The sequence below is a fragment of the Dasypus novemcinctus genome, chromosome 9 (genome assembly GCF_030445035.2).
Source record: "Dasypus novemcinctus isolate mDasNov1 chromosome 9, mDasNov1.1.hap2, whole genome shotgun sequence".
NCBI classification, from domain to species: Eukaryota; Metazoa; Chordata; class Mammalia; order Cingulata; family Dasypodidae; genus Dasypus; species Dasypus novemcinctus.
This window is the reverse complement of record NC_080681.1, coordinates 27,685,962-27,712,801: the sequence shown is the minus strand read 5'-3', so window position 1 is coordinate 27,712,801 and position 26,840 is coordinate 27,685,962. Positions and strand designations below refer to the sequence as shown.

Below are 26,840 nucleotides of genomic sequence, written 5' to 3'. Positions count from 1 at the left end.
CTGTGAACTAAGTTTCTCACAGGGTACATATTGTATCTGCTTTTACTATTCTAGCCTACCTAATACTACCAAGCTAATCTTTAAATATGTATTTCACAATAGTAGATCCCTATTCAAGAATATCAAAAGGACCCATCCTTTCTAAAGTTTAAAAGTCTAAATGTCTTGGCCTTCCCACCATTCAGACACAGATTTTAATGTTCTCCAATCCTTACCTTCACTCTCATGGAATCTGTTGCCATTAGTTTCAAGTGTAAGTCATTGTCATAAAAATGTTATGGGAGGGAAGCGGACTTGTCCCAGTGGTTAGGGTGTCTGTCTATCACATGGGAGGTCCGTGGTTCAAACCCCGGGCCTCCTTGACCCATATGGAGCTGGCCCATGAGCAGTGCTGATGGGGGTGACCCCCACGTAGGGAAGCCCCACGCGCAAGGAGTGCACCCCATACGGAGAGCAGCCCAGCACTAAAGAAAGTGCAGCCTGACCAGGAATGGTGCCACATGCATGGAGAGCTGACGCAGCAAGATGACGCAACAAAAAGAAACACAGATTCCCATGCCACTGACAACAACAGAAGCAGACAAAGAAGACGCAGCAAATAGACACAGAGAACAGACAACCGGGGTGGGGTGGGGGAGAAGGGGAGAGAAATAAATAAATAAATAAATAAATCTTTTTAAAAAATGTTATGGGAGTTGCTCATAGAGGTTGTGGGAAGGAAATGCTTTTGCAGACTGTTTCATTGCTTGGGTATTTGTGTTTTCAGAAATCTGGGTTTGACATAAGCACTCTAATGCTGGGGACAACTCAAGCTACTATGCTCACTGGTCATTATAGTAACTCAGGATATCTGAGAGTTTCCAGTGCAAGATGAGAGGACACAGAATCAGCTGTGAAGGACGGCAGCATTAGCAGTCATACCATGTGTCCATTGGAGAAATTCCAAATTCCATCTCTAATATACAGGTTACATCCCCCGGGGGGGCTTCAGACATGTGCAGGAGAGTGGTTAGATAGCCTTACTCCTTAGACATACTGGCAACTGGTCAGAAAACTGGCCAAGGTCAGCTAAACTTTGCCCAGACCTATAAAACTGTCCATCTGGCTCAAAGACTCATGAGCAGTTTTACATGCACATTGTTCTAAGCCACTGACTTGGGAGTGGCTGGTTATGCAGCAGTGGCTAATAGAAAACTGTACCTAAAAGTACATTATTATCATAATAAAAACCTAAAATATGTGGCACTGGCTTTAGGACAGGTGGTGGGCAAAGGCTGATAACTGCTACAAAAACTGGGAAAATAGCAAGTAAGCTACTAGTGAAGACAGGGAAAAGTGAGAAAATTATTATAGGAGCTGGAAAAATGGTGGCCTGTGTGACGCAGTAGCACGTTTAAAACTGTTGCCTGTGAAAATGGAAACAAGATGATATATCTAATGAACACATGGACCTTGGCAAGATGATTTCCAAGCAATATATTCAGAATGTCAGTTGATTTTACTGCTTATAATAAAGTATGTTGATAAGAAGAGAGCCAAAATAGCACTTACCCATTTGCAAGCATATTTTGGAGGGAACATAGAGAGGCCAAGGATTGCTGAGTTGGAAAATAAAATTGTTTCTCATTTCTAGACTTCCCAGCTGGCAAAACATTCTCAAATTAAATTGAGGCCTGAGAACTAAGATCAAATCGAAGCTGACAGTTAAGTTTAAGACCCTTTGCTAAGAGTCCCAAAGGAATGACACGGTGTTCAGCTGGGAAACAAACAGACTTCTAGGAATCTTAAGGATGTGGCCTCATGGGTGCTAAATCCAAAAGTAGCATGGGTAAGCCCATAAAGAAAGGCATTTCTTGAATACAGTTTGGGTGAGTCTTTTGCAGCGGAGAGTATGCTATATCCAGACACACAGAAAGCCCACCAAGTTTTACAGTAAGCTGCATAAGTAAAAGCCATCAACCTGTAATAAAAGGGACTGAAGTTGTTCTAATTGCAAAAAGTCTTCTGGGCCTCAAACTTAATATGGTCAGGAACAAGTCTAAGAAAACTACTCAGTTGTTACAAGTTTCTGCTCCCTCTTTTGGAAACCTGCCACTGCTATATTAAAAATTCCTAACTATCCTAAGGAGAATGAGAGACCAAAACAAAGACTGCCCTGGGCAGCCAATTTCCAAATATATGAAAGAGTTTAGCCAATATCAGCAGAGCTAACTATCCAACTCAACTCTGTTATCAAATACAAAGTATATTCATAGGCAACAATAAATGTTTATTGTTTTACGCCACTGAGTTTTGGGATGGCTTGTTTTGCAGCAATAGCTAACTGATTCATTCAAGGATCACCTACAAACATCAGCAGCAGACTAAATGAGAACAAAAGTTTCAACAACGTCAAGAATTAATTTCAGCAGTGCTCTTTTTAAATAGGGCCAGAACCAAAGTGAACATTTGAGGTCCTTTCAACTCAAAAGTTTGAATTTCCCTGCCAATATACCAAAGAGAGCATGAAGTTTGGCAAGGTTAAGAGAAAAATCACTATTACAATAGAAAAGTGACTGATTTTTATCCATGACTAAGTTTAAAATAGCTCATTTTAATAAAGAAATAACCCAGAGAAAGAGAAATCAGTTCCTCAGAAGTTAGGGGAATGTGGAAAGTCAGCTCTCAAATATGTGTATGAATCTCTGCTAATTAAGGAATTTCTTGACCAAGCAGCCCCTTACTTTCAAATAGTTCTACATTTTTTTTAAATGCTAGGAACCACATAATCTACAATTTCAAAAATATTTCTAAGTATCTATGGGTATTAAACATAACAAAAATTTTCATTATGATGAGACCACTGGGCCTCAGAATCAGAAAACATGGACTCTTGACTTAAATGTACTCTTAGAATTTATTTCAATATTAGCTAATCCTATATAGGAAAGAATTTCACAACACATCATAGATTGATATTAAAAGAAACTTACTCATCCTTTTTATTGCCATTTTAGGAGACATTAAGATCACTGATAATAATGCAAAATTTTCCAGTATTCTTTAATATGCCGACTGTAGTAATTTTCTTTGTAATTTAGATAGTTGAGCAGTTTTTGCCATGTGAAAATTGCAGTTCAACTAGAGGATCTAAATTTCTGCTATGAGATGTATAAAAATGTTCATTTTTTTGCTTTAAGTAAAAATTGCTTTCTATACACACAGACCTTCCCAAATCACAAATATATATTTCAAAGTGCATCTTCTCCTAATAAGGAAATTTCAACATCAGTTTACCACATAAAGGAAGACTAAATGAGGGCTCTTTCAATTATAGAAAAATGCCACAAAGTAAAATTTCAAGATACAAGAAATATTTTTCATGTTATAGCAATAAAAAATATAGAAAATCAAATGTTATTTACAATATTAACCATGATATAATTACATAAGTCCCCCAAAATAAAGAATAATGGAACTGTTTTTAAAATGAAAACTCTATTCAGTTTTAATAAGAAATTACAAAAGAAAAGTATGTACTAAGGTATAACATATAAGATGCCTTTTTAAAGCTATTCAACTTTTTATTGACAGAATGTCCCAGATTCTTACAAACTAACTACAAAGTGCTGGTCTTGCCTTGATTTTCATTCAATTGCAATATTCTACAGGAAGGAAAAGGGCTTTTTGGAATGAATAAGGGTACTCTTTGGTATAACGATTTTCATGCCCAAAGAATACAAGCCAGATACGATTATAAATTTTTTTCTAAAACAACAGAATAGCAATTTTTAACTAGGTCCAAGGATGTGTCTTTACCTTGAAAAAAAAAAAAAGTCCATTTTAAACATTTTTAAAGCATGGAATAATTGCCATTCCATATTTGAGTTGGACTTGGCTCAATGGATAGAGCTTCTGCCTACCACATGGGAGGTCTGCAGTTCAAACGCTGGGCCTTCTTGACCTGTGTGGAGCTGGCCCATGCACAGTGCTGATGCACAAAACGAGTGCCATGCCACACAGGGGTGTACCCCGATTAGGGGAGCCCCATGCACAAGGAGTGTGCCCCGTAAGTAGAGCCACCCAGTGTGTGAAAGAAAGTTCAGCCTGGCCAGGAGCGGCACCGCACACACGGAGAGCTGACTCAGCAAGATGATGCAACAAAAAGATACACAGATTCCCCGTGCCGCTGACAAGAATTGAAGTGGACACAGAAGAACACACAACGAATGGGCACAGAGAACCAGACAACTGGGGCGGGGAAGGTAAGGGGAGAGAAATAAATTTAAAAAAATAAATCTTTAAAAGAAAAAAAAGACCTTTTATTATAGAATGTTTGAAAACACTTGTCCAAGTAATGTGTGTTCATTTTAAACAATTATTAAAACATTTCTGAATGTTAAACCATTCCACTTTTAAGATTAAAAAATGTGGGTTCTTTACAATTTTCAAAGTATGGGATAAGATTTCAAAACCATTCCTCAAAAGATTTTGTGGAGAAGATCTCAAATGTCAAATGTGAACTTAGTTTAGAAATATTTCTTAACTGTTACAAAGTATAACACATACTTTCAAACTTTTGCAACATATTAGTTACTTATTCCCCATGTAACAATGGCTTAAAATTTTGCAAACCTTAATTTTATCCATAAATTTTAAAGGGCAAGTGTTTCAGGAACTAAAGCATAAAATAGGGGACAGAAGGAAGCTATCTTTTGACTTTGCAGCTTCCATTAGGGGTGGGAATGGAGGGTGAGGAAAACATAGGAATAATCTGGCAAATAAGTTAATGAGCTCAAATTGGTTTTGGCTAGTGATTGCTGTTGAAACAAACAACCAAAAACCTGACTAATGGTTATGATAGTATAAATTTGGTGACTCCCAGAAAAGACTGTCTTTTTTAACTAATCCATTCCAGTGGGTATGAGACCCTTTGGTTGCATTAGAGTCTGTTAAGGCATCCCGATTAGATCACTTTATTAGATCACTTTTGGTTGGAATATGTCAGAAAGGCATAACCCAGGTAAGGTCTTTCTCCTTTTTAGAGCTTTAAATGACACAGAGAGGAGAGACGTATATAAAGGTTGACTGAATAGTATAACAATCATTTTTATTTAGTAAAAATGGCAAGTAGTCTTGCAAATAAATCCTTATAAATATTAGATCATACATAGGGAGATCATGAAATATATTGGGTTTGTAACCCAAAATCTCATTGTAACAATTTATTTGCTGGACAAGTCTCATTGAAAATATTCTCTTTTCTATATTCATTAGTCCTTTAACATATCTTAAATTTTTGTGATCTAAAATATACATTATAAATATATTTATATACACACATGCACACACACACACAGACATAGATGGGATGTATTTGTGTACATGGATACATATGAAGCAAACTAATATGGTAAGTACTATAAATTAGCAATACATAGAAAAAATACAAATGACCATCCTGCATATAAGATATGCTTAACCCTATTAATTATTGAGGAAATTAAAATTATATTAAAAGGTAATTTTTCCTCCATAAAATTGGCAAATATTAAAAATGTGTCCAATATTGGAAAGTAAGCACTTTAATATACCATTAGTGGTTTTATACATTTTAAAGGACTAATTGACATTTCTATTTTTAAAAGTACTCCTATTTAAACATGAGTTTTTGTCTAGGAATATATCCTATCAAAATACTCATATATTTGCATAAAGATATAGGTGACTACAAATTTATTTTTTAATGAAGGCAAATGAAATAACCAAAGAAGCTAGTCTATAAAGCACTGGTCTATATTCAAAAATACAAGCAAAATCATTACAATCATGGTACAATGCTGAAAAAATTGTTTTTCATATGACATATTCCCTTACATCTGATCAAAACCAATGGTAAGGTAAATACATTAATCTACTTTAAAACTAATTATACATCCCATATTTAGGGATTAAGGATATCTTTAACTCCCCTTATCAATATGATAGGCAGGTAGCACATTAGCTCTAAAGGCTTCTAAGGAACTATGGCAATGTTCAGATTTGATGGATAAGAAAAGGAAAGCCATTGTGATTTAAACAGGAAAATCTTGTGCTTGATGGCATAACCTAACAATTTAAGTGCATACTTTCCTTTTATCTTATAGAATACTTCGTGCTATTATAAAATATTATTTACTATATAGTCCTCACCCTCAATTTATTTCCATTTCATTAATAAGGGGATAAGCCTATAAAATCAAAGGAAGAAAAAAGTTTTGTTTTGTTTGTTTTTGGTATCTTCTTCCTCGTATTCTTTATCCTAACATACCAACAGTCAACGCTAAATACTAATGTATTATGGCCTCTCGATGCGCTTTCAAATTTTATCTTCTCTCTTTATATTACTCTTATACTTTCTCATTCTTATCAAAGAATATGGAAAAAATGGAATAAATAAGACAAGACCTCAACTTTGCTCCTCAATAGCGCTCCATAGTCAATAAATAAATATCTCTTGAGTGCTCACCATGTTCCCAAGTATTCTATAGGGTCTTAGAGATAAGGCCATGGACAAAACCATGCATGCCTAGCCTCACAGAACTCAGAAATGGTAGTTCTTCTTGCTTTCTTATTAGAAGACGAGTTATATATCCTGCTCATGGTTAATGCCACCTGCATTCTACCTTCTATCTCATCATGTCTCCATGGAAAACTATAAAGAAGTTACTTAAAACTGAATTACTCCATGGTGAGATTCAAGAGTACAATATGCATTTTAAGGCAGCAGTATAAATTCAGTTGTAAGACACATTTGATGAGGAAGAGGATGCAGGGTTTTTAGATGCAGATTTGTTTAAAATAATCTGGCTTTTGAAAAGAGAAAGTCAAAAGGGAATAGTGAGGATAGCAGTGTCAAACTAAAGCATTTTCAGAATGGAAGAGTCTCACATCTGTTTGTGAATGGAGGAAAACTGGTAAGCGGAGGAGAAAGGGGAATTGAGGATAACGGCAACAGCAACTAAAGCATTTGTTTGAGGGAACAAGGTCCTAGTGGAGATAAAATGGTTTGGTTGAAGGCACAGTTTAAAAAGGAAGTTTAAAAAAATAGAAATATATTTTCTACAACCGATATAGAAAAAGAGAAGAGGACAGATTTTCTGAAGTGGATGGACAGAATCTAAATAAAGAAGCTCTGTGCAGATGATATTTCATGACCTCTGAAGGGGACTCGCTTGGAAATTGAATATTCTTCTGAGAGAGCAGAATATCTGAAATCTCATTAATTAACTAGTTTAGAAGTATGAAATTGGTTTGAACTAACTTTTCAGGTCCCAAAGTTAGAAAATTACAAGATTTTAATCTAACAGTGGCTCTAGAATATACACTAAATTGTTATTACGTGCCATACTCTGATGGGCTCTTTAATAAAATGTGTGATGTGTACTTACACCAATCCTGTGAAGCTAAAAATGTTATTATCATTTCATCAGTGGGGCAACTGAGCAAACAAATGGTATAGCTGAAATTTGAATCCAAGTAGTCTAATTCCAGAATTCATGCTCTTAGTCATGAATATATATTTCCTGGAGCTTATTTTCATAAAACATAATAGGAAATAAATGAAAAATGCAAATACTTGAAACTTTCAAAACTTCCATTAGTGTTTATTTCCTAAAGTGATATGTTTTTATAGACTATTTTAAACTGCAGAAAAACCCAAAGAAAAATATGACTTATAACCGAAATGACTCCTAATGTCTTGCCACACAAAGAATTTGGGTGCATAAACTTTATGATTTTTGTTTAATGCTTATAAGCACATGCTCAAACACGTATGGTTAAAAAAAAAAATTTGTTTTGTAACTTGCTGTGTACATTTAGCAAAATATTGAAACATTTCTCCAGGTCAATAAAGATAGATGCATGTCATAATATTTAATGGTTGCTTATTATTACAATGTATAGCTTTCCCAAGATTTTTTCTTAATATCTCCTATTATGAGATAAATTATTTTTTCTTTACTTTTTTTGCTTTCATGAGAAATTGTAAAAGAAATAAACTTTACATACATCACTGAATATCTGTTAAATTCTGTCCTTAAGAGTTTCCATCTTACAATTTTATAGTATATAAAATATTATATATATTTGGTTCTTTCCCAATTGGTCTCTGATTTTAGAACTCTATCATTAAAATTTTATAGCTTTCTAAAATGCTTTACAAATTTTTAGGCTAATATAACCTAGCTTCTTACCTTTATTTTTTAAATATTTGACTAAAATTTTATACTTGTGACTTTTTGCATGTTAACTTCTATGTTAGCTATTTTTGTATCAGTGAAATGGGGATAATAATAGCACCTATCTGTAAGGGTTGTTGAGAAAATTAAATGGGTTAATAAATGCAGAGCACTTAGAATAGTACCTAGGACATAATAATTAACCAACACGAAAAATATTAGTTACCACTAGTATACTCAAACTAATAACTACTCATGCTGTACCTATTACTAAACATTTTGAATATCACCTCTAAGTACTATTATTAATATTTCTTTATATTGCTGGATATGTTTTGCTAACTTTATTTCAACTTTAGCATCAACATAAGTAAACCCACATTTAGTTTTCTTTTATGCTTTGTCAAGTTTCGATATCTAGAGTTTTAAAAATAAAATATAAAAGCTCTGTAGGTTTTTCTATAGTCTAGAACAATATAAAGAACACAGGAATTATTTATAGTCTATTAATGTAGGAATACATATGGGGTAGATTTTTTTCTTCTACTTTTTCTATCCACTTCCTGATTCTTACATGGTTACATGTCTGGTAACAATTTCTAATTTACTGAATTCATCTAATTCATATACATTTTCAATTTAGTTATATTTTTTAAAAGATCATCTAGTTATTGTGATTTCAAAATTTTAGTAATCTAAAGTTTTCTAAGGCTGTATTATAACAATATTTCTTCATCTATGGATAGATTTCCTTTTCCTTTTGCTCTGAATTTCTATTTATATCATTTCTTTTTCTCCATCTCTATTGCTCTATGTAAATAACTGATTTGTCTCTTCTAGGAACCAGCTCTTAGACTGAATTATTCCTTTCATTTTAAAATTTTATATCTTAGTTAATTATTGCTGGCTTTCTAGAAAAGTTTCTTCCTAATTCGAATAGTTTAAGAGAAGTTTAAATAGTTAAAAATCCATGTTTAATATTTTTGTCTTCCCAAAGTTTTGCGAGATACATATTATTTTTGTTTTATTTAGAGATGTAAATTAACATATTTTTCTTCTGGAGTGTTGAGTAAAATTGTACATTTTGACTTGATGCAAGTATTTTAGCACATATTTACTTTCCTTCATTTCCTTACTCTGTAATTACTCTTCATTATTACAGTCTGGGTTATACATGCCAATTATCATTATTGCATTACCATGTTTGTATTTATTGTTTTGAAAATACTTGACTTTATATTCACTTGTATAACAGATTTTTCTAAACCCCATTCTTGAACTCTTGTTTTTTTTCCATTCAGCTGGGAAATATTCTCCTTTAACTTTTTTCCAGTAAGAGAGATAAATGATAAATTTTCTGAACTCTTGAATGGCTAAGAATATCTTTCTATCATCATGATACCTAAAAATCTTGGCGCTATATAAACTATTGTACCAAAATATATTCCTCCCTTAAAATGCCGTAGATAAAATTTCTCCATCACCATCTGACCTATGAACTGAAAAGGCAGATGTGTGACGTCAATTGATTTTATTCTTTTTTTTTGTAAACGATTTGTTTCTTTGGCCTAGAAATTGGTAGTGCTTCTGTTAATGATTATAGTACAATAATTTGACCAGATAATAGTATAAGGCTAAAACAAAAAACAAAAAACAAAAACCCTTTAGCTATACTTTTTATCCAAATAAATGCATAGTATATAGAAGTTTAAATTCAAGTATGAGTATTTGGCCTCACTATCATATAACCTAATGTACCATGGAATTCTTTGAAACACTGTGCCAACTTGGATAAGGCACAAGGTGGTTTTATTACCTTCATTACTTTATAATTTTACATATAGCATTGAGGCTCCAGTGTTGGGAAGTAAGGGGTCAATTAGTTAAAAATACACCCTCTGATATCTTGGCCAGTTGTAAGAGAATTTTACATGTGGCAAGATTTCACAAGCAACAAGAATTGTTAAGATACCAGCTATATGAAAAGCCTAGAGTATGTTATGGCAGAGAGTTTTCATTAGCTTATCACAAAATTCATAATGGAGCATTATACTAAATGGTAGCAGAGATAGGCATTTGTACATGTTGTTTATATTTTACCTCAACTTAAATTGTAGATATAGAGTAATAAATAAAATCCATCCATGACTTTGGAACACTGAAAAAATAAAATAAATAAACTCAAGCTACACATGTAGGACTTTCATCAAGTTAAGAAAGTATTCTATTATATCTCTGATTATTGTTTGGGTTCCATTTATTTGCTTTCCTTTGGGGCACAATCTATTTTTCTCCCATGACTCTATATTCCCTAACTCTGCTTTGTTTTCCTTCAAAGTATTTATCATCCTCTAACTTATTATCTATTCTTATGTCCTCATGTTTATCATCTGTCTCCACGAGAGCAGGTATAATGTTTGCTTTGTTCACTGAGGTATCACAGATAACTGAATGATGGTTAGAGTACCTAAAATAGAATAAATCGTTTGTTTGTTTTTTAATAAATAGGTTTTGAGTGAATTACTGAAATTACATATTGGCTTGTCTTTTTGTCCTACATATAGTTCATTTGATCTCACATTATTTTCAACTTTAACATTTTCATCTATAATTTCAAAAGCTGATCAAATTTATTCCTCTTATCACTTATTTTATTTCATTGAAGTCTAAGTGCATTCATTACTGCTTGCATTGTGGGGTTTATTTGATTGTTTTTAGGTTCTGTGAGGTTTTGCTTACTTCTTTCCCTTGTCTTTCTCTGCTATATTCAGCTCCTTTTACATACAAGTCATGCCTTCATGAGCTGTATTGAGGTTCATTAAATAATTTTAATGTTTAATTTTTTCAGTATGCTCCAGATGACAGAAGATGGTGGGTAGTGGTTATCAGACTTTCTACAAGGGTTCATCTGCTTCATATGACCTGTGAAGTTTTTTTCTTGGGATTATCATTCTAAGGTCCTATAACAAGATTGGTAAATCCAGACTTTCCATCCAGTGTCTAGGATTTACAAGTGCTGCTTAAATATAGGAAAAGAAGGGAGGAGTGATAGACACCAAGCACCCCTGTTTTGCATAGAAGTTCCAGAAAAGCACAGAGCAACTTGGCTTCCTCATTAGCACAAGCGTAAGGTCTCCATGTCAGAGGTAGAGCAGTGACGCATATTCCTCAGCCTCAGGCTTTCTTTGCTTTATGACATAAATTTGGAGTATAACAAAAACATGAAACTTGGGTAACGTTATTCTCTGTGTAATTCCTTTTGATGTATACTTAGTAAATATTTTTTCAAGATTTTATTAGTAGATTGTCAGACATAGTTGTAAGGTTTAACTTTTTTTTAAAATGTGTCTTCTTGAGAATTTGCAAAGTCTAGAAAAAGCCACAGGTTTGAGTTTTGCTTAGAGCATTGTTCAAGTTTGTTGACAGATATTATTACTCTGAGTGAAATTATCTGAAATACCATATAAAGTGTGGATGCTATTTACCATGGTTAACCTCCTAATAAATATGATTAATAATTATGTATTTGTATGTCTTTTCTTCCCCGAGATACTCATTATTTGCTACATTTCAGCTGGTAGTAAAAACCCCAAATGATTGATTTTTTTCACCTAGATTATGTGAAAAAAATTAAAATATGCCAGGCATTTTAAAGTTATATATATCTGATTTTTCACTTACCAAAAAGAACAAACTATTTAGTCATAAAAATGAAATTTTCCTTTTGCTTATGAATTATAAATCTGTTCCTTGCAAATAGTGCCAAAGATATTCCAAATACCCAAACCCACACTAATTTCTCTTCTCTTTGAACATCTATTGTACGTTCATTCACTAACATGTACATTTTCAAACTCATGGGATGAAACACTCCCCAATAGGAGTACCAAAAGCAACATTAAAAAGTATCAAGTTCAATTTACAAATGAAAAAACAGAACCATTGAGACTTATTCAAGATTTCAAAGCTAGTTAATGTTAGAAGTGAGGCACAGATCTCGTTTCTTTATAGTTTTATTTTTCTGGACAAACACGCAAGTAAACAAGGAGAGAAATCATGTTCCCTGTATCCTAGTAACTTCTTCAACACCCATAATATTGGTAGGGAATGAAATATGCTTAAATGTGGATATAATGGAGGATGAACAAAACCACCTTTGCTGCTTTCTTCTGTTGTTCCAGCTTAGTATGGTTGAACAGTATTTATGTATCAAATCATAAGAATGTTACAAAAAATGTGATAAACCTTAAATTTGTCTCTTAAAGCCTCTCAAATATAAAGACTATAAACACAACATCTCAAAGTTCAGAAAGCACACGCATAAACATTCACAACATTTAAACTTTCAATCCACTTCTTTGGTAAGTATTATTATTTTAATACCCAAATTATTAATAAGACAAAAAAACTCAAAGAAGCAACGTAACTGGCTTGAAGACACAAAGCTAATGGGTTGGAAGCCAGGAAATTAACCTCTGTCAGTTTCATTAAAAAGTTTAAATTCTTTTTATCACTTCTCCACAGATTAAGGCTATTTATTAAGCCATGAACATAAATTCAACCAAAATGAAAGTTATAGTAATTACACTTAAAATTCAAAGGGACTATAAATTAAACATGTAAACTCATTTATCACTTCTCACTAAAATGTGTCAATAACCATAACACAAGGCATTGCTTTTCACTGCTATGTCATTGTATACAGGTGTATACAGGGAAAAGGAAAAGGTATTCCTTTGTGTAGTAGTGAATACTTATTAAATCTACTTTCTAACAGTCTTTGGAGTTAGCCATAGTTAAAATGAAAACAGTAGTATCTTTGAGAATTCCCTGTGTTTTCCCTAAGAAAGAGCTGCTCGATTTTCCTTAAAACAATCTTAGGTATGATGAATTATTATGCACAGCTCAACCCTGGCTAAGGAACCACTTGGCACTACAAGATCTTTTTCTTTACAAATGGTTATTATTGAAACATACTGCCACCTTATGACAATTCTTTTTATATCTTAATTTTCAGAAAATTCTTTTAAAAAATTAATGCTTACCAGGAATAAGACCACAAAGAATAGAATTATCTGAAAATAATCCAAAAATAAACACAAAGTTCACCACTCATATTGAAAGCAATCTCAGAAGAAAATACTGTATTTAAGAGAATATTTTTAGATTTTGAATAACAGTGATTTTGATGATATGATGTAAGCATTTTTAAATATAAAGAGACAGGATATAACCTATTACATACTGGTAATGGACCTAAAATTTTCAACCTGTTTTCCAGTTACAGTTTTAAAAATTGTATCCAAAGTATTTGCGGTTTATTGGAGATAAAGTTTTGCATACACAAAAAGTAGTTAACCATCGCTATATGCCATTCCCTAGTAAGGGACCATGACATTATATTGGGCTTCAAATTTCGGGGAGCTCTGGACCACAGAGTGTCTCAACAATGGCAATGGAGGGATACTGGTATGGGGTACCAATGACAGGTGATATATGGCTGACAGGGAGCTGTACAGAACATATATCCAGGGGGCATCTTAATGATTGGATATACTCATAGTGGCAACAATTAAAAGCCACAGCAGGGGGGGTACTGGGTTCCTGGCCAGTGGTGCTCTGTCGCGGTCCCTAGGGGAGCAGCGACAGTCTCCCAGGTACAGCAGCGGGGACCTGGAGGGAGTGAGGGTTCAACAGTGAGCCCCTGATGCTAATGACTATGCTTGTGAGCTGATAAACCTAAAATAAGAACAAGGCCTAGAGCAACATTGTGCCTGGGAATTTCCTCCTGTCAGCCTTCATGTTACTCAAATGTGGCCAGTCTCGAAGCCAAACTCAGCATGTAAATGCAATGCCTTCCCTCCAGCGTGGGACATGACACGCAGGGACGAGCCTCCCTGGCAACGAGGGACCACTAACAAATACTAACTGATGATGCAACTGGAAAAGGACCTTATATGGAAGGTTCAATGCGGATCAGCAGAATATCCATGTCTACATAAAATAACATGACTTTAAAATGCTGTTTGACCTAAAGTAAGGGGGAAATGGAAAGGAGAAATGAGTTTATATGGCTACGAGTTTCTAAAAAAGAGTCTGGAGGCTGGCAGAAGGATTGCCCTCATGCACAACTGAGCAGAGTCAGAGAGACAGATAAAGCAGATACAACCCCCAGATATTGGTTCCTTTGAAGGCTAAAGAGACCCATGAGAGTTATGGCCATGGCCGATGGGGTTAACTACCAGGGCAGATGGCCCCTCATTGGAAATGGTGTTTATGTGTGATGAATCTGGACTTAGATGGGATCTCCCTTCATAAGACTTTCATGCTAATGTGCTGGAGGTGCAGTTAACGTTGGGATTTAAGATATATTTAGGGGATTTGAATCTCTGGACTGACAATGTGATAGCCAGGTCCTGAGCCTCAACAGACTCCAGCACCTACAATCTGATTTATTGGACTTACCACACTCAGCTAAGATGGAGTTGAAGAAGGACAATCACCACACCATGGAGCCTAGAGTGATTACAACTGAAAATGGGAGGATTGCATCCAGCATCCATGTGGAATTTGAGCCTCCTCTTGACATAGAGGTGCAATGGACACAACCAATCCAATGTCCACATAGAAGAGGTGGTATTGGATAGAGAAAAGTGGACATGGTGGACGATGGGTATGGGGAAAGGCAGGAAGAGATGAGAGGTGGAGGTGTCTTTGGGACATGGAGCTGCCCTGGATGGTGCTTCAGAGGCAATCACCGGACATTGTAAATCCTCACAGGGCCCACTGGATGGAATGGAGGAGAGTATGGGCCATGATGTGGACCATTGACTATGAGGTGCAGAGGTGCCCAAAGATGTACTTACCAAATCCAATGGATGTGTCATGATGATGGGAACGAGTGTTTTGGGGGGGAGAGGGGGGGTGGGGGAGTGGGGTTGAATGGGACCTCACATATATATTTTTGATGTAATATTATTACAAAGTCAATAAAAAAATAAAAAATAAAAATAAAAGTAGTTAAAAATTACAATGGCTTATATTGGATGGAAATATGGGGAAAAACAGGCACTAAAATTTAAAATATCAAACTACTCTTGGTTATGCCAATGATGAAATTCATTACTGCATGAAATTTACAATAAACCAAATAAAAATAAAGCTTTGGCCTACTTATATAAAACCCTCTTTTTGTGAGTACAAAGTAGAAATTTCTATTGTACCAGAAAATGTGGAGCTTTCATCCATTAGCTGCTTTGTTTTCCTCTATGGATCCAGTGATTTATGTTTGTAATTGGTTCTCTTTCTCTTTTTGCATTAGAGGCTAAAGTACTTAGAGATGAATTTATGATTTGAATGCATCAAGTCCATATGAAGTCATTGCATGCATTTTGTATAATATTATAATTCCTGGATGCACCTTAATTTTCTGCCTTATGTTTACTATGCCCTGATAGCATCATTTACTTTCATTTTATACATATTTGGGACTGTAGAAAGAGTATGAATTTTGAAAGCTGAGCAACCAAACCCAGCTCTAAACTTTACTAGCTGAAGGGTTCTGATTAATTACTTCATCTCTAGGATAAATCTTTGCCATAAATAAGTTGGAGTTAAAATACTTTCCTTGTGCATTTATCATAATATTAGAGATAATGATGCGCAATATCTAGTATTTGTTAGGTGCCTGACATATAATGGCTACTTGTATAACTTCATTTCTACTTTTTTATATTTTGATAAAACTGCTCAAATTAGATTTTATTTTACAATTAACTTACCTTTAATGTAGTAGTGTTCTTCTCAAAAAGCAGTTTTTAACTAAATGATGTCTTAGAATTGAGGAAAAACATGTTTGTCTTTTTATACTGTACATTTATAATTACCCTCATGCTCTTTTTATACTAAGCAGGATTATTAAGAAAAATATTTCAATGAAATACTCACTAGAAGTTAAATCATGAATAGAGAAAAATTAGAAAGTAGTAAACAAATGAAGATTCACTTTGACATTGCAGTTGTGAGCAAAAAGTTCACAATTCAGTTTTCCATTTTTACTTAAACTTCATGAGCAAAGGAACAAAAATTTTAAAAAAGAACTTGTGCACAATAACATATTGCTTAGTTTAATTACTGATTTGCTGTTTACCCAAAGTTTTAATCAAGAGCGTTCTTACATGTGGATAACAATGGTGACATCTGTAGAAGTTAGGGCCACGTTTAACTCCTCTAGGCATTGCAGCACCTGGTGACGCCACAGGGAAGAAATCGTGGATACATCTTGAACATACTGCAACAGCTGTCAGCTCAGAAGGAGGTATATTCTAAGTTCTACCAAGCAAGTAGTACTCCAAAAACCTCATTCTGTCCCTTATTTTAACTGAAAGGAAGCCAGATGGAAACATGCAACTTGTCAAATCGCAAATGTAGAAGTACTATAAATTGTATTGCATGGATCTTTGTATGTTCAGCCTTAAATATTTGGTCATTTAATTTTCAGAGTAATTTAACTGACATTTTAAGAAGACTAATGATGCTTGATGGTATCCTAGGTAAACACAATACTTAATCTTTAAGAAGATACAATAAAGATAAAGGAACTGGGAATATGATTACATCATTATTTAAGGTAACATTAGAATGAAGAAATAAAAGTCATAATTCTAGAAGCTTAATAATGTCCAGAACGATTACAACTGCAGCATCACTAACCATCTCTCAAAACAGTTAATGCTGCAATCTGCTTGGCGCACACAGCCATAGAAAACCAAGTAAACAGGCTGTATAATTCATGATAGAGCAGTCCTAGCTGTGCTGCTATGGCTAAGCCTGTGCCTGTATCTGCATCACAGACTTCTATTTTTATTCACTGTATGGTACTAACACAATAATTTTAAATATATTATGGCCAGATTTAATTGTGAATGTATACAAAGATCAGAAGCTAGTAATTATGTTTTGTATTTTTGCTACCAAAATTGCTTATGGTTTTAAGACCACTAAGAGGCATTTTATAAAGTTGTATATATGATTACTTCATTTTTGACTGAAGGTTTGCTATTTCTGATATGCAGCTGGAAAATATGTTCATATTCATCCATTATTATCCTACATAAAAATATACAATGAGTACCTTCTATATAACATACACCAGGCATTTTTAATTACATGGAGCCACCCCTCCAATATCACTAAATATTTCTTGAATACCTAGGGCCTTATTTAAGGCAGGAAAATTACCTTACAAATTCTAAAAAAGAATGTTTTGAATCAAAAACCAGAATCACATCCTAAACAGTCTCCCTTGGGTATGTTTTCCTAGAGATCCCTTCCATTACATATCTCACGAACTTTTGGTTCAAACCATTTCCTAACAGCTTCATGATAATATACATTTTAGGTTGCCTCTAGTTCAAACCTAAAAATTATATAAAAGATTTTAACAAGACAATTTTCATTCATTCATAACAATAATGACATATTTTTATGTGGTTAATTAACAGGAAGCAACATTTTCTTAAAATAATATTATCCACCATTTTCAAGTGCCTACAACTTAACATATATTATTTCATTATAATGATAGCACAATTCATGTGAAATGGGCATCTATATATCCCAAGTACACATTAGAAAGCTGAACCTCACAAAGATTGGGGATCATAGGAAATTGAGAAGACTATTTTTCTGAATGACTGATTCTCATTTGTGCCCTACTTATGTCTGATTCGGATACCTTACTACCTAACAAAGTTTCCAGAGAGAAAAGTTCAAGACTGAAAAGTGTTCTTTTGCATGTGATGTAATAGAAAGACTACGGAACAGAAAAATAGAATTAAAGTCATTGAGGTAGTAAACTCAGACACTATTTTCTGTTTTGTCTCTTCTCCATACTCTTGAACTAACTGGTGCACAATTAAACCACTAAAAACAAAGAAGGTCCATAGGTAGGAAGCCGCTACCTGCACAGCCTGATTTCTGTGCGTTACATCACACGCAGTGGGAGATGCACTCTCAATTCAACCACTTTTGTAATCCTCACTTCTCTACAAATCATTTTACCTCACTCTTCAAACCTACCATACCATTACCTTTTGTGGCACCAGATAGCTGCTGCAGTTATCAAAGCAGAGGAGGCAGTCACTGCAGCCTAGCTGGGCACCTGCTCCATGGGAGGTCTCATCCCTAGCAGCTGCCTCACTCCTGCTTAATGGAAGACAAAGTTCTTGATCTTTTGCAGGTAGAATACCTGCATTGGGAATTACCCATTTGCTGTGGACACTGCTTTACACACTCAATTTTTTTCTCACTCTACAAAGCTGCACACTATTTTCTCTATTTTTTTTTTATTTTTTCACTGTTTGCAAGTTGATTTCTGAGTTGCAAAGATTATTTCCCTTTCTATACATTCTTAGAATTTCCTGTATTCACCTATTCAATCTTGGCTACCATAATCAGACAGAAAACGCAAGCACTTTTTTTCTTGCATCTGTAATGGAAACTTTAGCAGCAGGCAATAACTGCTCCAGGTCTGTCAGAGATGCATTACACTCTACTTTTATTAAATTTCTTATTTAGATTTGAAACATCCCACAAAGGCACAGAAGTTGAAAGTGGTATGAAGGCAAGACGAGGGTAGGGATCACTCAGAAACAGGTCATAAATTTATAACTATTATTGTCCATATATTCCCCTTATTAACAACAGGATTAATCAAGTGTCTTAAGTCATTTATAAAGAGTAATCTTCCTTTGCTGCACTTGGGAAGCAGAATAAATGGCCAAACTTTTTCTGCATTTGTCCATGTGAATCAAGGCTGAGAAAATATTCCCAGCACATCAGTTGGCAATATCATTAAGGTATTGCTATAATTCTTTGTGACTCAAAAAAATAAAATGTGTGCCAACATAATGAAGGTACAATCCTATAGAAATGTGCAATGGCCTGCCAGGCACTGGAGAATTCTAAGAGTTTGGAGAAGTACAAAATGTTAGCTTTTATATTTCCTGTGTTACCCATTTCTCAAATGTTCCCTTCCTGTTCTTATATAGCCAAGGCTGTTGAACATAAAAAGACAAGAGAAAATCTTTATATCTGACAAAATAATACTTTGAATGATCATAACTATATATGATTGGCCCTTTTAGAATATAAAGAATTCCATGGCCCAGACCTTCATTGAAATGTATTGACCATCCTATTGAATAATAATATTTTATACAACCTGACTAAGAGCATAGGAAATCAGATGTGTGTTCTTTATTGGGTTTGGGTAGAGGATTATTACCCCAAGGATGTTGATTCTAAAAGGGAAAAGAATTTATACTGTTAATTTACTTGCAGGCAAGAAAAAGAAGGTATAATTTATTGGGGATCATAAAACTGGGAAGACAGAAAGGAGTAGATTTGAATGACAAATTGTCAGTGGAAGGTCACATCTCTCAGTGATGGTCGGTACTTTAACCTAAATCCCAAACCTGACCCCATGTGTGGTAATAGAAACCATTAACTTTTCCCTACATTCCCTCATACTTCTCTTAAAACTATGATTCCCATGGCAACATGATATCTCAAGAGAGGTAAATTCAAAGTAGAAACAATAAGCATATTATAGGGTTAAGGAAAAAGACTCGTATGCCATTGACAGTATTACCCACTGATATTTTTTGTAAATTTGCAGGAGATATGAATCACATTAAGATATAACCAAGCTGATGGTCAATACTTGACTTTATTTGAATTTCTATTCTGAAGAGTTTAAGAATGTTCAAGTTAGGAGAGAATACTAAATAAAGGCAAAAATAAGGGCATCTCAATTTCCAATGATCATTATCCCTCCAAGCAATAATGTTTCCTTAAGTAAGAGAAACACTCTCACTTACCCTTTTTTTTATATTGCTCCTACATTGCAAATAAAACCAATTTCTCAGCTCATCCTTTCAACAGCTGAGAGTATAGATATCTATTCAGTAACCAAGTCTCTCTGGCAAAAAGTTCTAGAGAATACACGGAGTAGCTCCTTAGAGAAAAAGGACATATGGAACTAGAGAACACTCTTAAGTCTCTAAGTGCTTTGAGAAAAATGTAAATATATGCAGTTTTACAAGTAAAAAAAAACCTTTCTCAAAGAATGGAGTATTCAATGTGTTCTGGGTAGTTCTTAGTTAATACTGTATTGTGGACTATTAATTCACTGAAGAAGGGAGAAACCAGATTATATTTCCCATTTTTCACAAGGACATTAGGTAAGCTCTCTCTCTCCTAGATGGCCTGCATTCAAATCCCCTCGACCCCAACCATTTTTGCTTTTCTCTCAGGAATGTCCTTTCTCTTTCAGAGAAAAGTCGAATGAGGGATTTATATCACCAGATACTAATGTTATCCTAATAATATGATGATGAGCATGTAGTTTTGCTGATCATCTATATCAACTCCTTAATGTCTATTTTTTGTGATATTAAATTCATGCTAACAAAGGTAGCCTATACATAAAATCTGTGTCCAGGGGAATTTTAACAACAAAAAGAAGCTAGGGACATGGTCCCTGCATTGGTTACTTTATGTTGGGGAATAATGTACAGCTGTGCTTAAAAGTAAGGAAGACAATAAAATATTTATAAAAAATATTTTATTATTTCATGGTCCTCTGATTTTAATAAACACAAATACATTTACTAAATTTTTGCTGTTCAGTGAGAAGTAGATTCACATTTCGCTTAGTAAAATCATTAAATAGAATATAGGTAACTCAGACTTTAATTGGTAGGAGGAAAGAAAAAAACAACACAGCAGCATAGCACAATATGCTTGCCTTTCGAACAAGCATCAAATATTATGGAGTCCATTAAACATTTAATTTAATGAGTATACATATTATATATAATACAATGAATATATTGTTTATTTTGATATTATTTAACATATTTTAAAGGTTTTCACGGAATATGAGAACGATAACAAATTTATCTTCAAGATTATTCAGAAAGATACAATATGCAATGCATCCATTTCCTCTACTGGTATGTTATAAAGCAGTCTGTACCATTGTTTTATGCTATGCATATTATTCAATTTGAATATACAGTTAGAGTAGTATTTTACAAATGGAAGAAAATAACTACTTACACACACATTTGTGATTCAAAGCTTTCATTTAGGCAGTGACAGCCATCCATCAACAGTCTTTCATGCCATATGTTTTTATAGCAGTTCTCTAAACACGATGAGAACCTAAATATGCAGTGAGTTTCAAGCACATCGGAGACCACCTCCCTCTCCCCACCCAGTGTTTATTAATAGTTCTTTATGCTGGCAGAAAGAGAAAGATAACCTTTCCTGGAAGGCCACTGCAGTAATGTGAGCCCAATTTGCCCTTTAAAACTTAGGTTAACAGAATGCCTTAGCCAAATTTAAAATAATAAAGATAGAAAGAACTCTACATCTCTCCCAAAACAGTAGATTTAAGATAATCATAGAAAATCACATTTAAATCCTATTAGTCTTAAAAAAAACAAAGGCAATTTTAAAGAAAGCATTTCTTTCTCTTTTAACATGTTTATTAGTAACCATCACTTCTCCAGTCCTAGCAACTTGAAGGTTGGTGCCTAACAAATGATAATGATATTTCTAATGAAATCCAAGCCTTCTTTTAATGTACTAATGAAAAAAAAAATCAGGGTGATATCTGAAAACGTGGACATTTGTGACTTGTAATTAGCCTTCATTTCTACACAAAAGACATCACCCTTGTAAATGATATTTTTTTTTAGAAAGCACAAAGATAAAATGTGCTCAGTCCACTCTGAATGATTGTAATGTTCTCTTTTAAAATCACCATCTGTCTGAGATTATTTTATTCCAAGGGAGCACCATTAAATATTCATCCTCACCATCCTGGAAATGTGCTCATACACAGGATCAGAACCCTACCTGAGGAGGTATCAGTGCTAATCATTTTAATAGCTAGTCTCTGAATGAACCTCAGAATAAACACCTGAAGTTCACACCTACAAAGTAGGCTTCAGCGTGTGATTTCCGAGGGCTGATGATAATTTACACATTTTCAAGCCAATGAGTTAACTTTGGATCTGGCAACAAACAGTTATCACTTCTTGAGTTTGGTTTAAAAATAGTCAAAGTTTGCAAAGGGAAAGTTTGTTAAAATATACCATGTACCTGTAAGAATTTAGGTAGAATCTAAGCAGCTAAGGCTAGCTAGCAAAGGTACTGAGGGGGGAAAATGTTTAAATGATTCTCTTTCTGCACAGAAGTTTCTAACTTCTAGACAAGTTAAGCACTGTTTCATATTTTATGCTTTATTTATCTGGCTTTGGAAAAAAATACACAGGTCACTGTGAACTAAGAAAATTCCGTAAAACAGTCATGCAGTCTTCTATTCTCTATACGATAGTAATGAGAGAATGGAATATTCTGCCCAATTAAAGAAAAGACTACTAAAATTTCCAGTTCTAGATGCATATCTAAATTCAGGAAAAAATAAAGCCATCCCTCTAATTTCAGATATATCACAGTAGGATTCTTCATACAAGGCAGTGAAAATATTTGAAAGCATAACATATACCATAATTGCAACAATGTCTAAAGTAAAGTGGAGTAAGCGTGACTTCCATCCTAAACAGTGAAACAGATCATAATGACAACAGTTGGGGGAGGGGAGGAGTCTCCAGGTGCTATACCCTAACTGTGGGCTTAAATTGTCAACTGCATTTCTAGTCTGCGTTTAGAACAGTGGCAGTCAACCATGGCAGGAGTCCCCTGCTAGTCTGTAATACATGAGGAAGAAGTCTATTCACAAGATTCAACTTACCCTTAGGCAGAAAAATAACAAACACTTTTATAGAACAATTCTAGGCAAAGGTTACAGTCTAAGATACAAAATTCAAAATAATGGTCCTTCTGAAAGTTTTATAATGCCCCCCACTGGTAATCTTTTTTTGAAAAACATAAGTCAGGGGAAATTCTGAACAAACAGAAGTTGAGTAAAGCTGTAAATAAAGCCACATTTAAAATGGCATTGATAAATCTCAAAATCCCTTTTCTAAAATAATATTGCATATGTATATGCAATGATAAAATGTTAAGTATATATTAACATTGATATTTGCATCATTGCTAGCATCTGCATAGAGTTCACTCATATCATTGGCCATCTGATCACCCACTGCATGTATCTGGGAGACAAATTCAATAATAATTTATTGATATATAAATCATATATAAATTATGTATCAATATATATAGTATAGAGATATATACACTTGGTTATATGTAGCACTGAGGGGAAAAATAGGCAGTTGAAATAATAATTGCAGTACAATGGAGAAATGACATATATGGTAGATTCTCTGCAAAGAGGGTGCTAGATTTCCCACTTATCCCTGCAGGTGCATGATGCCTCTCCCATTCACAGATGAAGTATATTTCCCCAACCCTTAAATTTGGACCACTTTTGTGACTTCTATGATCAATAAAATGGTGGCATAAGTCTATGCCAGTTTTGCACTTAAGCATTAAGAGGAATGACAGGGAAGCAGACTTGGCCCAAGGGTAGGGCTTCCATCTACCACATGGGAGGTCCGCGGTTCAAACCCTGGGCCCCCTTGACCCGTTTGGAGCTGGCCCATGAGCAGTGCTGATGTGTGCAAGTAGTGCCCTGCCACGCAGGGGTGTCCCCCATGTAGGGGAGCCCCACGTGCAAGGAGTGTGCCCCATAAGGACAGTTGCCCAGCATGAAAGAAAGTGCACCTGCCCAAGAATAGCGCAGCACACACAGAAAGCTGACACAACAAAATGATGCAACAAAAAGAAACACAGATTCCCCATGCCACTGATAAGGATAAAAGTAGTCACAGAAGAACACACAGTGAATTGACACAGAGAGTAGACAACGGGGGGGGGGGGGAAGGGGAGATAAAAAATAAATCTTAAAAAAAAAAGAGATATGACAGCTCTTTCAAAAATTGGAGAAGTTGTAGATTTATAGAAAATCATACATAACACGATGCCTTAATGGGGAACATTTGTTAAAATTGATGAAAGAACATTTTTCTATTGTGTTTTTAAATACAGTTTATGGTTTACATTAGGGTTCACTTTCTGTGTAGTACAATCCTATATTTTTAAAATATTTATCCTAGTAATAGCAACACAACCTAAAATTACCTCTACTAAACACATTCAAATATATACTTTAGTGCTATTGATTACATTCACAATATTGTGCTAGCGTCACCACCAACCCTTACCAGAACTTCACTATTAATGCAAATAGAATCTCTGTACAATTTAGACCTTAATTCTCCATTCCCTAACCCCATCATGGGAACCTATATTCTAGCTTCTGACTCTATAAATTTGCTTATTCTAATTATTTCATATCAGTGAGATCATACAATATTTGTTCTTTTGAGTCTGGCTTATTTTTCTCAACATAAAGTCTTCAAAGATCATCCATGCTGGCACATGTATGACAACTTCATTCCTTTCTATGGCTGAATAATATTTCATTGTATGTATATACCACATTTTGCTTATTTATCAGTTGATGGACACTGGGGTTGCTTCCATCTTTTGGCAACTGTGAGTAATGCTGATATGAACACAGATGTGCAAATATCTGTTTGAGTACCTGCTTTCAGTTCTTTTGGGTATATATCTAGAAGTAGGATTGCCAGGTCATATAGTAATTCTATGCTTAACTCACTGAGAAACAACTTAACTGTCTGCCACAGCCACTGCTCCATTTTACATTCCTTCCAGCAATGAATTGGTATTCCTATTTCTCTACATCCCCTTCAACATTTGTAATTTTCCATTTTTTTTTTAATAGTAACCATTCTAGTGGTGTGAAATGGTATCTCACTGAGCTTTTGATTTGCATTTCTCTAATAGCTAATGATGTCAACCACCTTTTCATGTGCTTATTAGTCATTTGTATACCTTATTTGGAGAATTGTCTCTTCAAGTCTTTTGCCCAATTTTTAATTGGGTTGTTTGTTTTTAAGTTGTAGAGTTGTAGGATTTATTTATATATTCTGGATATTAAACCCTTATTGGATATATGGTTTCCATATATTTTCTCCCAATGTGTAGATTGTCTTCTTACTTTCATGATAAACTGACGCACAAAAGTTTTTAATTTTGAGGAGGTCCCATTAATTTATTTTTTCTTTTGTTGCTTGTGCTTTGGGTGTAAAGTCTAAGAAAACATTGCCTAACACAAAGTCCTAAAGACACTCCCTATGTAATTTTCTAGGAGTTTAGAGTTCTAGTTCTTATAGTTAGGTCTTTGATTCATTTTGAGCCAATTTGTGTATATGTTATAAAGCAGGGGTTCAAGCTTTCTTTTGCATATTTAGATACAGTTTTCCTGGAGCCAATTGTTGAAGAGACCATACTTTATCACCTGAGTAGGCTTGGCACCCTTGTCAAAAATCAGTTGATCATAAACATGAAGGTTAATATCTGAACTCTCAATTTGATTTCATAGTTCTATTGTCTATCCTTTTGCCAGAACCATGCTATTTTCATTACTGTGGTTTTGTAATAGGTTTTAAGTTTGGTAAGTGTGAGTCCTCCAATTTTATTCTTCATTTTCAAGATGGCTTTGACTATTCAGACCCTTTCTTTATCCTTCCATGGAAATTTGATGATTGGCTTTTCCATTTCTGTAGAGAAGGCTGTTGGAAGTTTGATAAGGATTGTGCTAAATCTGTAGGTTGCTTTGTGTAGAACTAACACCTTAACAATATTTAGCCTTCTAATCCATGAACATGGTATGCCCTTCCATTTATTTAGCTCTACTTTGATTTCTTTCAGAATTGTTTTGTAGTTTTCTGTGTATAAGTCCTGTGCATCCTTGGTTAGATTTATTCTTAGACATGTTGTTACTGTAAATGGATTTTTTTCTTGATTTCTTCTCATTGTTCATTAACAGTGTAAAGAATGCTATTAATTTTTGCCCATTGTTCTTGTACTCTCCCTCACTTTGCTAAATTTATTAGTACTAATGTTTTTTTTAATGTGTGTATTTTTCAGAAATTTCTACATATAGGGTCATGTCATCTGCAAATGAGATGGTTTTCCCTTCTTCCTAGTGAGTTTGGATACATTTTATTTCTTTCTCTTGCCTAATTCCTCTAAGTAGAACTTGCATTACAATGTTAAATAACAGTGGTAATAATGGGCATACTAGTCTTACTCCTGATCATAAAGGGAAAGCATTCAGTATTTAATCATTGAATATGTTAGCTATGGGTTCTTCATATAAGCCTTTTATGAAGAGATAATAAATTGTTGTTTGAGGTCACTAAGTATGGGGTGGTTTTCTATGCAGCCATAGATAACTGACATAAATTATGGAAAAGGTGATCATGGAATACTAAGGCATATAAAATCTAACCTGATTTTCCCAAAGATAAAAGGCTAGTAAAGAATAAAAATCTCTCTCCTGAATTCTATCCAGGACTGAAGCTTGTGAAGCAGTGTAAAGGCAAAAACACAAGCTCTATTCTCAAGTTTTGTACAAGATGTTAGGGCTAAATATTACTCTCAAACAATAGAAGAGATGCCCTGAATTAGAGGTACACATTTCTACCCTCATTGAATAACAAATTAGTA

General features: G+C 34.3%; 1 protein-coding gene across 3 annotated transcripts in view; it reads right to left on the bottom strand.

Annotated features, from left to right (window-relative positions):
* The window catches only part of DPYD (dihydropyrimidine dehydrogenase), a 982,193-nt gene that overhangs the window by 761,440 nt on the left and 193,913 nt on the right, over positions 1-26,840 (bottom strand). The window lies entirely within an intron of this gene.